This window comes from Diceros bicornis, chromosome 21 (genome assembly GCF_020826845.1).
Source record: "Diceros bicornis minor isolate mBicDic1 chromosome 21, mDicBic1.mat.cur, whole genome shotgun sequence".
In the NCBI taxonomy this organism is placed as follows: domain Eukaryota; kingdom Metazoa; phylum Chordata; class Mammalia; order Perissodactyla; family Rhinocerotidae; genus Diceros; species Diceros bicornis.
Window position 1 is genome coordinate 44,867,158 of NC_080760.1, and position 14,333 is coordinate 44,881,490.

The window sequence follows — 14,333 nt, forward strand, 5'->3', positions numbered from 1 at the left end:
CTTCTCCTGGCTTCTATTTTGTTGTTTTGTTTTTTCTCTGTAAAATGAGGTTTGTTTTTTTTTTTTTATTTTGTGAGGAAAATCAGCCCTGAGCTAACATCCATGCCCATTCTCCTCTTTTTGCTGAGGAAGACTGGCCCTGGGTTAACATCCGTGCCCATCTTCCTCCACTTCATGTGGGACGCCACCACAGCATGGCCTGACAAGCGGGTGTGTCGGTGCGCGCCCAGGATCCGAACCGGGGCCGCCAACAGTGGAGCGCGTGCACTTAACTGCTACGCCACGGGGCCAGCCCAAAATGAGGTTTTGGAGAGGATGAAATGAAGTAATTCCTGTAAAGTGCTTGGCTCAGTCTGGAGCACCTAGTTAGCACTCAGTCGCCACCCCTGTTATTAGTAATATTGTAGTGGTATGTAGGCACAGGTGACACATCTAGCAAGCATCCGGGAATTTGGGCCTGGAGATATGGACGTCACCGATGTATCACAGACAAGAAGGCACCCTTGAGGCTGTGGACATCTGTGACATGGCCTGGAGAGAGAGTAGATAGAAAGAAGAAGGAAGATTTAAGCAAAAGCCCCAGGGACTTTTACCGAGAAGCTGGAAGAAGAGGAGTCTGTAATTGAGGTTTGGGTGGTCAGAAATGTAGACGGGGAAGTGCGTGTGAGTTTTTCCATCTAGCCATCATTAGGCAGCTCCCTGGCCCTTTGGGTGGCAGGAGGCATGTCAGCAGGTTGCCATATCATGGAATGATTGTATCCATGCAGTTGTTGGATGCTCACCTTGACACAGGTGCTACACAGATATTGATGCTCGTTTAGTGCTCACAAGGCTATGACTTAGGTACTGTTTACAGATGGAGAAACTGAAGCATAGAGAAGTACACTGGTGAAGGAGGGTGAGGTCGTCAGCAAGGTAGGGTGGAAGGAGAAAGGGCCTTTCACGCGGAGAGGACCACATGAGCAAAAGCAGAGCCCCAAACCCCCTTGCGTATCCATCAGTGTCAGGCAGGTGCAAAGGGCTGGAAGGCAAGATAGAGAGACCCCTGCGAGGGGGGAATGTTCAGCAGGGCCAGGTCAAGCCACATTGGAGCCTAAGGCAAAAGGAGAATTCAGTCATACTGACCCTGTTTCTATTTAACATTTTGATATTTTCTTCATCTTGGATTTTTCACATTAATTTTTGTTTTTACAATATTGCATTCAAATATTTTTTATCTTGGCTACTGAATTCGTTGGCGCCTGCTCAGATGGACTGAACAGAATCCAGCCTCCTTGACCTGGCTTCTTAGGATTCGGATTCCAGCCTGTGTCACTCCGCTGTCCCTTAGCCAGGAGAAGGCGAGGATCCTGACTTCAGCAGCACGCAACAAGAGCCAGTGGGGAAGAGGTAATTCCATAGGAAACCAAGTGCTTTTAGGAAGAGGAATGGGTACTGGGCACCAAAACCTAACAAATGTCCACTATAGGAAGTTCCGCTTTGGGCCACCTGGAGATCTTGCTGCAGAGAAGAAAACATTCTGAGGGAGTGGGGAGAAGAGATAAGGAAAGAAGGAGAGGTGGGGTCAGCACACACAAACACACAGAGCCGGGTAGTTGAGAACCTGCACTACAGTTGGCAGCCCGGGTTTAAATTCCAGCTCAACCCCCGACTAGCAGTGTGTTTTTGCCTAATAACTTAAAATGCGAAGTCTCAGTTTCCCGGCTATGAAATGGGGATAATAAAAGCACCCATATCATAAAGTTGTCGGGAGGATTAAATGAATTAAGCCACGAAAAATCCTTGAATATAATAAATATTTAGTGTTTTTTTCTTTTAATTGTGGTACGAGCATTTTTATTAATATTATTATTATTATTCAAGCTACTGAGTAATGAAGGCGAGAGAGAAAGAATAGCAACATGAAGCTTACAGGGATTCCAGGGACGATTTTGGTTGGTTGGTTTGTTTATCCAGTTGGGAGAGCAAGAGAAGGAGCCGGTGGAGAGAGACAGACAGAAGCATGCAGGGAGCAGTGATCCTCCAGCTGAGGTGGGAATACCTGTTATATGTTCTCACGTTGAACTCACCAGTTCACAGGAAAGTTATTGACTGGAGGAGGGTCACACGTGCCTGGCCAGCAAGATCAGGGACAAAATCTAGATTTCCTAATGCCCACGGGGGTGTTTCTCCCTGGAAACCCGGCCATCGTACTATATCTAGTCATCGTCAATCCCGGAGCACTCCTTGAGCCCAGGTCACAAGAAGGTGAGATGTGATGAGGTCTCTGTCATCACACTGTTAACAAAACCCCTCTTTGCAAAAGCTGAACCTGAAAGGGTCCTGTAAGATGAACACCCAATGACATTTCCTCCGGAGATGCTGAGCATCAGGGAAAATGCTTACCATCCTTAGGTTATTAATTTTAAAAGCTTCATTTCCAGCTTTAATGGAGTTTTGTGATAAAAGGGTCAGACAAATGGGTCATTGCAACAATCTCTTAAGGAAGGAAGGTCCTCTTCCCTTTTTGTGTGAATTAATAAGAGCTTCACCCTCTTCCCCACCTGGGAACCCCAGGCAGCTCAGAGCAAGCCTTCCCTGACCTTTTTTGGGGGAAGTCAGCCTCTCATTTATGTTCCCATGGCATCCAGGGATCAATGCTGGTGGAACTTCACTGCAGTGCACTGCATCTCTCCCCTGTAGACCCGAGGGCAGGGACTCTCACTCACATTTATACACCCAGCACCTATCAGAGTATGTGTTCTACACGTATCTCATGAATGAATGCTTGAACACTTCATGCAACATCACCGCTCCTCAGCTATGTGAGGAAATCCACTCACTTCCTGAGTAAGCAAAATTGAGCGAAGAGGATTTCAGAGCAGCCTTCTCAAGCTGGTATGTTGTCCAGGATGGAAGCAACTGTGTATGTTAATAATAATAACTATGATGATGACAACCAATAATAGCTAAAATGTGTTGAGTGTTTACTGTATGCCTGACACTGTTCTAATGACTCTAATGGCACTTTCCAAAGATTATCTCATTTAACCTCAAAATAAACTTATGAGGTAAGACTATTAATACATACATTTTACAGATGAAGAAACTGAGGCTCAGAAAAGTTGCACACAGAGGATCTGTCTTTGGAGCAATTCACTATTAGCCTCGTGCCCTTTTGCTGCAAACTGAGCTCCAGGGATCAAAACAGGGCATGGAGTTTGCAGACTCCAAGTCTAAGGAGTTTATGGTGTATCTGAGCCATTGAGTTATACTGTAAAGTAACAAGTCCCTCTAGTTGGTGCCTACTGTTTCAGAGAAAGCAGAAAATCCTCCCTGGGTGGTTTTGTAAATAGTCCTTAATTGAACTCAGCATTGGTATCATTACCACCAAGTTCTGCAATTAACCAGCGTGGAGATTACTTGCTAGGTTGCCACTACAGAGATATTTACATGTCCATATTTTAACTCTAGGCAAGGCTTTCAGCTTATAAATTGCTTATCCAGCCGCAATCCTAGCTGCTAGGAAACTGCCTGGGCCGTTTCAGGGGAATGAGAAAGAGAGAGGATTCCCCCAAAGCCAGCTGTTGCCAACCCAGAATAATAACACTAACAATTAAGAACTAACATTTGTACAGTCCTTTAAAAATTACAAAACACATTCTCATACAGTGGCTTGCCTAGTTTATAATTCCCATAATAGTGGGAGAGGAGGACCGGTGTTAGGGTTATTATTTTAGAGAGGAACCCCTAAAGGCTTGTTTCCTCCTCAGCTATACATAATCTTTCATTCACAAATATTTGGTGAGCACCTACTACGTGCTAGGGACTGTACGAGGTGCTGAAATCTGATGGTGAACAAAACAGACACTCTCCCTGGAGTCATGAATCTTATAGTCTAGTCAGGGAGAAAAACTGTAATCAAATAACATACACAGATAAATGTAAAATTATAGCTTCTGCAGTGCTACCAGGGAGGGAAAAAACGCAATGTGAGCCTAAAATGGAGGGGTTTAACTTAATCAAGATCAGGGAAGACTTTTCTGAGCCATGATAAATAAGGGTCAACCAAGCGAAGAACGAAGGGAAAGTGTTTCAAGCAGAGGACACAGCATGCATAAAGGTCCTAGGGCAAAAGGGAGTGTATCAGTTAGCTTTTGCTGCATAACAAGGCACCCCAAAATTAAGTGGCTTAAACAACAGCCATTCAGCCCTTACTTCTGTGGATTGGCAATTTGGCTGGAATCAGCTGGGCTGTTTTCCTCTGATCTCTATTGGGCTCACTCGTACACGTGTGGTCATCTCCCAGATCAGCCGAAGGGCTTATCTCTGCTTTATGTGGTTGCACATCCTCTAGCAGGTGAGTTTGGGGTTGTTGACATGGCAGCAGGGTTCTGAGAGGAGCAGGAGAGGAAGAGGCTGCAGGGCCTTTTACAACCTCGGCTCAGAAATACACAACCTCACGTCAGCTACGTTCTATTGGTGAAAGCATCTTTAAATGAGATCAATAGGATACAGAATCTTAGAAAGGGAAGGGATTTTCAGCGTAGTCTAGTCCAGGTAACAAAATCGTAGGTGTGCGCCGAATGTTGCTTGAATGAATGGAAGGCTGAATACCCACGTATGCCCATCTTCAGCATCTCCAGTCCATGGAATATGATACTAATGGTCTGGAACTAGTTTCCCTACCTTGGGTTCTTTTCGACTCCTTGTCCTTGCCCCCTCCACAGTATCTAAAGTACAAACCTGACCTTATAATCTTCAATGTTTCCCCAAAGCCTGCCAAGTCTTTGGTAGATCAGAATTGCCAGAAGGGGCTGTTTAGAATACAAACTCCTGCCCTCCACCCTAGATTCACCGAATCTGAATTTCTGGCTTGGGAACTGGGATCAATATTTCTTAAAAGCTGTCCCAAGGAGTTAGATGCAACTGAGCCCGCTTTTGGGAGCCACTGGCTACAACGTAGCCCAGATGCAAGTTTTTCAGAAAGTAATCTCTAGCATCATTGATCTCATCAGCTCAGATATTGCCTCTTTAATAAATAGTCCCACTCCTCCCTCTGCACCAGCCCCTCTCCCTTCATTGTGTTCCCACTATATCCTATACAGACTTTGCATCATATTATTACTCAAAAGGTGAATTATTAAAATGTTAAACCAGTTTACATATTTAATATTTGTAATATTGTTATGTGTGTAGTATAATACTTACTGCATCTCTCCCCTATAGATCCTGAGGGCAGGGTCTTTATACATGTGAACTGAGTATTAAAATCAATTTACGTATCTGCCACATTCTCACTTCCCCTCCACAGCCCTTTCCTCCACTCCCAAGTAAACTGTGAGATCCTTGAAGATCATAGTCATCATATAAACGTCAGTGCCCACCAGAGGGCCTGGTACAAAGCTGATCCAATTTTGGAAAAATTGATCCAGTCCGGTTAATCCAAATGTTCATTGATGGATGACTAGATAAACAAAATGTGGTGTATACATATATTATTCAGCCATGAAAAGGAAGGAAATTCTAACACACACTCCAACATGGATGAAGTTTGAGGACATTATGCTAAGTGAAATAAGCCAGTCACAAAAAGAAAAATACTGTCTTATTCCACTTATGTGAGGTACCCAGAACAGTCAAATTCATAGAGACAGAAAGTAGAATAGTGGTAGCCAGGAGCTGGGAGGAGGGGGAAATGATGATTTAGTGTTTAATGCAGACAGAGTTTCAGTTTTGGAAGATGAAAAGAGTTCTGGAGATGGACGGTGGTGTTGGTTGCACAACAATGTGAATGTACTTAATAGGACTAAAATGTACCCTTAAAACATGCTTTAAATACAGTATAAGAAAATTTAAGATGGTACATTTTATGTCATGTGTATTTTACCATGATTAAAAATTAAAAAAAAAATTGAACCGGTGGAAGTATGAATGGTCACCAGGTATTTGCTGAACACCTCCAGGATTGGAGCACTTCCTGACACCATGCCTTTGCCAGAGACCAGCTCATGGGTTCTATTATAACTCGGATTCCTTAAGGTAATGGCTCTGCACATATTCTGTAGAACCACTGATGGGTGACGGCCAGCTGAGGTTAGGCCAATGCTGCTAACTCCCCATATATCTCCGCCTGGCTCCTGAGGCTTGGCCCCTCTCCCGTTTTCTTCTCCATTCCCGCCTGTGGTCTCGGCACTGTTCTCCCTCACAGACGTGGCGTGGCTCTGCCCCAGTGGCTGTCTCTGCCCCAGACTCCCACAGCTAATGGACCCTGCTCCAGACAGACCCAGAGGACTCAGGCCAGCCTCCTTGGAAGAAGGAATCAGATAGAAAGTTCTTTCTTACATAGAGCCAAGGCCTCTGTCCTTATAACTTTCCTTTCTATGGTTCAAATTCTACCTTCTGGAACAATACAGGGCAAGCCCAACCCCTTTCCCCATCCAGCAGCTCTGCAAACTCTCAAACCCAGCTCTGATCATCCTCTCTAACTGTCCCTTAGATCTTCAGTTTCTCAGATAACAGATTTCTAGATCCTTCCTTCCACCCAGTTCCCCTTATCTGACCCCAAGACAATTTATTCACGTACTTTTAAAATAGGGCTCTTAGAAGTAAACAAATTCTCCAGATGGCATCTGACCAGTGCAGAGAAGAGTAGGATTATTATTTCCATGACGTGGACCCAAATTTGCTGAAATGAATCCAAACATCCATTATGTTTTTAAACTTAGCCGTAAACTCAAAGTCGGCTTGTTTAACCACATACTTCCTACGACAGGCCGAAGTGCGATCGAACGAATGTACTTAAAACCTCAGATTATCTGAAATATCTATGTGCACTACACACCGAGCAGCCATTGAGAAATTTCAATTGTTTTAATATCTTTTCATTAATTAGTTTTAAAAGTTAATTAGGGGGCCGGCCCGGTGGTGTAGCAGTTAAGTTCTTGTGCTCCGCTTCGGCGGTCCAGGGTTCACCAGTTCGGATCCTTGGCGTGGATGTACGCGCTGCTCATCAAGCCATGCTGAGGCGGCATCCCACATAGAACAACTAGAAAGATGTACAACAATGACCTACAACTATCTACTGGGGCTTTGGGGGGAAAAAAGGAGGAAGACTGGCAACAGATATTAGCTCAGGGCCAATCTTCCTCAAAAAAAAAAAAATTTAATTAATTTCCATCTGGAACTTCTCTGGTCCTCACCCCATTTACAGTCATGTCTTAGATTTCACAGGCTGGTTGTGCTCACTTGCCCAGGCAGACATCACCTCCTTCCCCTCAGAATCTGACCTAGTTATTTATGGGATCCCCAAGGGGGTCCATGTGGGCTCTAAACAGGCCTAGCCCTCTGTGGCCATCCTCTGCCCTTGACGCCATCCCACCAGGTGCCTGGCCCTGCCTCTCTCCCAGCACCAGGCATCAAAACGTGGAGTCCCTGCCCAGGCTGAGGTCTCCAGAGCCCCCAAAGCCACAAACTCAAGACGCTGTTCTGTTCACCCCCTGTCTCACCAAGCCTCTTCTGCCGCCATCTCCTTCAGCAGGGGTGGTCACAAGGGATGCCTTCGAGGGCCTCCTGTCCCCTCACTCTTCATCAGTCACCCCAAATCCAAACACAGGATGTAGAGTATGACTAGAAGCATCTTTAGAATTCTTTGCCATTTTTGATCTCTAGCCCACAAACTAAGCAAAAATTGTGATTTCTATGCAAACTTAGCTCTGAAACCCTAGAGATCATCTAATACATTTCCTGTGCCCCCACACTCCATGCTGTTCAGATGATAAAGCTGAGACCCAAAAGGGAAATTTATTTAAGCAGAGAGATAGTGTTAAAATGTTAAAGCCAGGAATAAATCCTGGTCTCCCGAGATCCCTAGGAAATCATACTGCCCCCCCTGCCCCAAATCCTAACAAGGTTAGGCACCTTTGTGATATATATCTGGAAGCTTCAAGACATTTCTTTAAAAATCATTAAAAAATTATGTATTGTGTTAAATCCCAACAGTTCATCCAGTCCATTGCTCTCCCTTCACCCCAATCATTTACTGTTCTTTTCCATTAGATACCAGCTAGGTTTTGGTTAGGAAAAGATTGACAACATCCAGCAGTGATATTGCTCAAAAACATGAAGTCTTTTTTTTAACTGTAAGTTGAACAAGTTTTTCCTGAGGGCAAATGTTAAAAAAAAGATAAGCAGACGAATCTCATATTTTTCTGAGATTGAGAGCTAATATTTCTCTCCTATTGGATCTGCTATTTTCTCTGAATGTGATCTCCAAGCCAGGCTTCTCCTCGAACTGTGGAAAAATCATGACTCCCGTCTGCGCCTCACCTTACTCATGTGTAGAATGGGCTTCCATTTTGTCTCTAGTGACCTCCAAATGGAAAGTGGTACCCGGCAAGCCAGGTGATAGCATCATTCCATCCATCCATTCCTCCATTGGTTGATGTATTCATCAAGGATTTATTGAGCATTTCCTAGATTCATTCATTCCTTGAATATTGACTGAGCACCAACTATGTCCCAGGTGCTGCTCTTGGTGCCTAGAATATCTCAGTGAACAAAAAAAAATAAACAAAAGAGACAAAAATCCCTGTCCTTGTGGAGCTTACATTCTAGTGGGGAAAAATAAGCATAGAAAATTAGTAAATGATGTAATATATTAGAGGTGATAAGGTCCATGGAGCAGAGAAAACCAGAAGATCAGGGGAAGGGGAGATCAGGAAGACTGGGATGGCGTGGAGCCAAGGCTGTCATTTTTCTTTTTACTGTGGTAAAATATACATAACAAAATTTACCATTTTGACCATTTTTAAGGGCAATTTTCAGTGGCATTAAGTGCATTCACCACCATCCAGCTCCAGAACTTTTTCATCTTCCCAGACTGGAACTCTGTACCCATTAAACACTGACTCCTCGTTCCCCACTTCTTCCAGACCCTGACAACCACCATTCCACTTTCTCTCTCTGTGAATTTGACTCCTCTAGGTACTCGCATAAGTAGAATCATATAGTAATCGTTCTTTTGTGACTGAACTGTATCACTTAGCATAATGTCCTCAAAGTTCATCCATATTGTAGCACGAGTCAGAATTTCATTCCTTTTTAAGGCTGAATACTATTCCACCGTATGTATCTACCACATTTTGTTTATCCGTTCATCTGTCAAAGGACATTGGGGTTGGTTCCATCTTTGGCTGTTGTGAATAATGCTGCTATGAACATGGATGTACAAATATTTGGTTGAGTCCTTGCTTTCAATTCTTTTGCGTGTATACTCAGAAGTGAAAATGCTAGATCATATGGTAATTCTATGTTTAATTTTTTGAGGAATCACCATACTGTTTTCCACAGCAACTGTGCCTTTTTACATTTCCACCAGCAATGCACAAGGATTCCAACTTCTCCACATCCTTGCCATCATTTGTTGTTTTCTGTTTTTTTTGATAGTAGTCATCCTAACGGGTGTGAAGTGACAACTCACTGTGGTTTTGATTTGCATTTTCCTAATGATTAGTGATGATGCGCATCTTTTCATGATCATATTGGCCATTTGTATATTTTCTTTGGAGAAATGTTTATTCAAGTTCTTTGCTCCTTTTTGCTTTGGGTTGGTTTTGTTGTTGTTGTTGAGTTTTAGGAGTTCTTTTTATATTCTCAATATTAACCCCTTATCAGATATGTAATTTGTAAATATTGTCTCCCATTCTGTGGGAGGCTGCCATTTTAAATAAGAGTAGTCAGATTGAGCTTCATCGAGAATGTGTCCTTTGGGCAAAGACCTAAGGGAGATGCTATTCTAAGCAAAGGAAATGGCAAGTTCAAAGGCTTTCAGGGGGGAGTGTGGCTGGTGTGTTGGAAAACGGCATCCCAGAAGTAGAATTAACAGGGTGAGAGTAGACAATAGTGGAAAAGGTAATGAGGGACCAGGTCATAGAGACCTCTGTCGGTCATTATACTTGAACTTATACACTGGGAAAAATGCAGAGTCACTGAAAGATTTTAAACAGAAAACATGATGAGCTCAGATCTAGATCCAGGCCTAAGGCTACATCAGAGAACAAGATGCAGACTCTGCTTTTAAATAGCTCACAATTTTTTTCCTTAGAGAGAGAGAATGAGAAAAGTAAATAAGCAATTGTGATTTTTATGATTTTGTGTCTCAAAGTGAACACATGTGTGCTCATAGGGTGGTTTTCTTGATGGTGGTCCCTGTCAGTCAATCAACAATACACGTTTACCTGTTGAGCGTCTACTGAGTGCTGTGGCAGTAAATGGTGAAGCAGAAAAAGTCCTGATATTGTGAAACTTACATTTTGAGGGTGCTTACCAAGATACTGATTCCTGGGTCCTCCTTCGGACTTCTAGAAGCAGAATCTGAGAACATGGTAGATTGAGGGAATGAAAAGAACTATAAACAAGCCCCTAAGGTCATTCTTAAATGATTTTAGGTTATGCCACTGCCTTAGGGATTCAGAATCAAGGAGGTATGGGGGGCTGTGGTTGCAAGGATGGTGATTTTCCTGCTGCTTGCTTCGTATCTCCATGGAGGGACCTCCTTTAGTAACACTCCGGGCTCTCGCTCATATCTTTGGTGGTAACAACCATTGGGTGGAGCTAATCCAATAAAAGGCTCCAAGCACTGGCACAGACCATAAGAGGCAGCAAGCCTGGGTGGCATGCCTGGCCCCTGGCCCAAACTCTCCCTGGGCTGGACTGTCCCTAGGTCTAGAGGGGCAAAGAGTATTAGCAAATCTCTTTAGCTAGAAGTATAAAGCCATGATCTACCATCAGTTTCATCAGCAGTAAAGGCGACATTGCAATTGCCATCTCTCTGTGTACTGCCTCTCTCCACTGGTTCTATGGTCAGGAGGGGAAGAAACGGGTTATTATTTACTGACCCCCTAAGACCTCAGCAGCTGGTCTCAGGCCTGAATGGGAAATAGGCAGTGTTGTCTGCTGCTGCTTCCTCTGCACTGCCCACCTCACTTTGGATTCTCCTTATATGCTGCGTCCAGCAGATGGTTGACCAAACCAGAATCCAGCTCTACTGTCTGTTGCTCAAGGAGAAATGGAGAAGAGCTAACATTTCTCCACTAGCCTAAGACAGGCCAGGCATGGTGCTGGGTAATTCACACGATCTCGTTTGTGTTCTCACAATAAGTACATTTTATTATCCCCAGATGAGGAAACAAGCTCAGAGGTGAAGTCACTTGCTCAAGGTCATGGATCTGCCTGATTGCAAAACGCAAGCCTCTTCCGTGACGCCAGTGGAAACTCCTTTCCGAAAGGAGTTTCCAGGGTTGTGAAAAGGTGCCTTAGGAATGGCAGTGGGACAGGCAGGTAGAGGGAGAGGAGGCTGGCTTTTCAGGGATCCAAGTCCACCTCTCCACTTCAGCCTGAGCCACAGGCCTTTTTATTTGTTTTGTATGACTTATTGCCTCAATTCTAGAAAATGTATTTATTTTCCTGCATTTGAACATTTCCGTCTCATCAAAAGAAGCTCACCGTTCAATTCTTTATTCCTGATCAGCTGTATTAAATCAATGGTACATTTTATAATCAATGGCATCTTAAGATCAAGGAACAGGCTATTAGCATTATGTAGAAAAACTCATTTGCAAAATGTTTTTATGTTTAGATGAAACAAAACAAGAAAGTGTGAACTGCACCATGCCACGGACTCTTCTCCCATTTCACCCCCTCCACACCCCAGACTTCCTTCTTGCCCCCCCTCACTGAAGCTCCCTGGCTTGTGGCTCAGCCCCTCGGAGCCCTGGGCTTGTGCTCCGCTCTTCTGTCTTAGATGCACGTTTGTAGTGAGGTCTCAGGACTGAGCATGACGTCACAGATTCATGGTTACTAGAGCATTTTGTTTCCTCCTGTACAGATAGGGAAACTGAAGTCCCAATTTGTTAAGAAAAAGGCTTCATTCCAACTGTACAATGCAGGATGCTGAGCAAGGACCGGGGCATAAGGTGAGACAGAAGAGAGTGGGGAGTTCCGCAGAGGTGGGGTGTCAGTGTGGGATGCTGCCCCCGCAAGCCCTAGATTTACTGAGAGGGATGTGGGGTTTCCTACCGCGCATGCGATGGGGATTAGGTAGGACTTCTTCAGCTCATCTCAAAAGACAGATGACCTCTGCTGACCACGGGATTCTGGTAAATTACAGCTTGCATTCATTTTTGCTTAATTCTTTAAAATATGATGTGATAAATACTGTCTATAATTGTTTACATTTCTAATTTTCTTTAAAAATGTTAGCATCACTCTTTGAAATGTAAACAGTCATGAAATCTTTTGAAAATGAGGAAAGAGCACATAGCAAGGAAAGGTATGTGTGTCTGACTATGCGTTAAAGTCTCCCACAGGGGTGGTGGATTTGTCTATTTCTCTTTTCAGTTCTGTCAATTTTTGCTTTATATATATTTGAGGCTATATTACTAGATGCTTCTCAATTTAGAATTGTTCTATCTTCCTGGTGGATTTAACATTTATTATTATGAAATGCTCCTTTTTATCTCTTGTAATGCTTCTTGACCTAAAGTCTGTATTTTCTGGTGTTAGTAGAGCTATGCCGGCTTTCTTTTAGCGAGTGTTTGCATTATATATCTTTTTCTATCTTGTTATTTTCCATTTTTCTGTGTCTTTAAAGTGTGTCTTTTGAAAGTAGCATGTAGCTGCTCTTTTTTTTTTTAAATCCAGTCTGACAATCTTTATCTTTAAATTGGATTATTTAGTTCAGTTACATTTAATGTGATTATTGATATATTTGGATTGTGTGTGTGCGTGCGCTTAATTTGTAATTTATCAAGATGTAAGGACTTTTTTCTATCAATAGAAAACAGCTGATGCAGCCAGATGCAATACAAATTTAGAGAAAGATAAATGCATAACCTTGCTCAGAAACCATTTGCATTTTCACAGCTGCTAGTGGTGCCAATAATCCGAAGAAATGACAAATGGCGGGAGTCTCAACAGCACATGGGCAGGTGAATCTTCGCCTGCCTGGAACTCCTCCAGGGAGGGTGGACTCAGAGCCAGCCCTGACTAGGATGACAGTGTGACCAGAGAAGTTCAACTGACAATAAAGAACATTTCTCTAATGCTTCTCTGGTTCTGTTTCTGATTTCTATATTGACTACTGGTGAGAGGAATATTCTATCTTAAAGCAGAAAAGAGCAGACTCTAAGCTCCTTATAAGTAGTCTATAACCACCTTGCTGACTACCTGTCCCCTGATGCCTGACGTGGATTAAATTCTTATGATATGTTCATTGAAAGAATAAGTGAACAATAAAATATGTAGCTTAAAGATCTTCCTATCTCAGCCATTATGTTGCTGTCTGGCTTTGGGCGAGTCAATTCCCCTCTTTGGGCCTTAGTTCATCTTGGATTATTCTCAGAATGTGAGATGCATTCCCCTCGTACAAAACAAAGATGATGTTAAAAAGCAGAATCACAGAGTGAGAAAGTCAGCCCCTTTCCAACTCTCTTTTGGTAGTTCTGTTTATTTCAAAGAGAAAGTCTCAATTTTCTATTAGTAAATTGTTAGCACCTCTTAAACACTTGCTAATGTCTCATCTTTTAAAAAATGTTTCATTTTAACAAAGAGAGGATAGGTCTCAGGTTCAGAACCTCGGCCAGAATAATTAAAATTTAATAACATTGTTTCATTTCCATGTTGTTCATTTTGAACAACACCTTTTATTTATGATAAGTGATATTGTTTAAGATATTGAAAATAAATCTATTTAAGTTTTAAATTAGTGAGTCAAAGGAAAATGGAGAGTAAACGACAACGCGTGTGAAATGTGGATAGAACAAAAATCCTGAAGATGGTATGCCGGGGTTGGCATTTGTCAAATTTTTGGCTGCCATATATCTGAACCCCACCTTGTTTGGGAGGAATAAGCCAAGATGTGAATGAGTCTTGGTGGAAGCAGCACCCCCTTCGTCCTTTGAAAGCAGACAAGGACAGCGTTCTCTGCCCCAGGGCTGCTAGGAGGGGCAGGGATCTGGGCTGGAATATTGAATACTCCCAGATTTTACATGTGCAGGTAGTGATGCAAAGATGCAGGGATAGGAGATAATAGCCACACTGGTTGCAGGAGATTGAAAAGTCCATCAGTGAATATCTACTGGAGTGAAACCTGTGCCTGCTTTATAACCCAGCAGTTCCACTGCAATTGCTGTACTTAAGAAAAACGAGTGCGAATGTCCACCAAAGGGCAGGTACAAGCATTTTCATGGCGGCATTACTCATCATAGCTAAAAGCTAGAAAGAATCCAAATGTCCATAAAAAGGAGAATGAATGAAACATTTTGGTAAAATCATACAACTAAGTATTTATACTG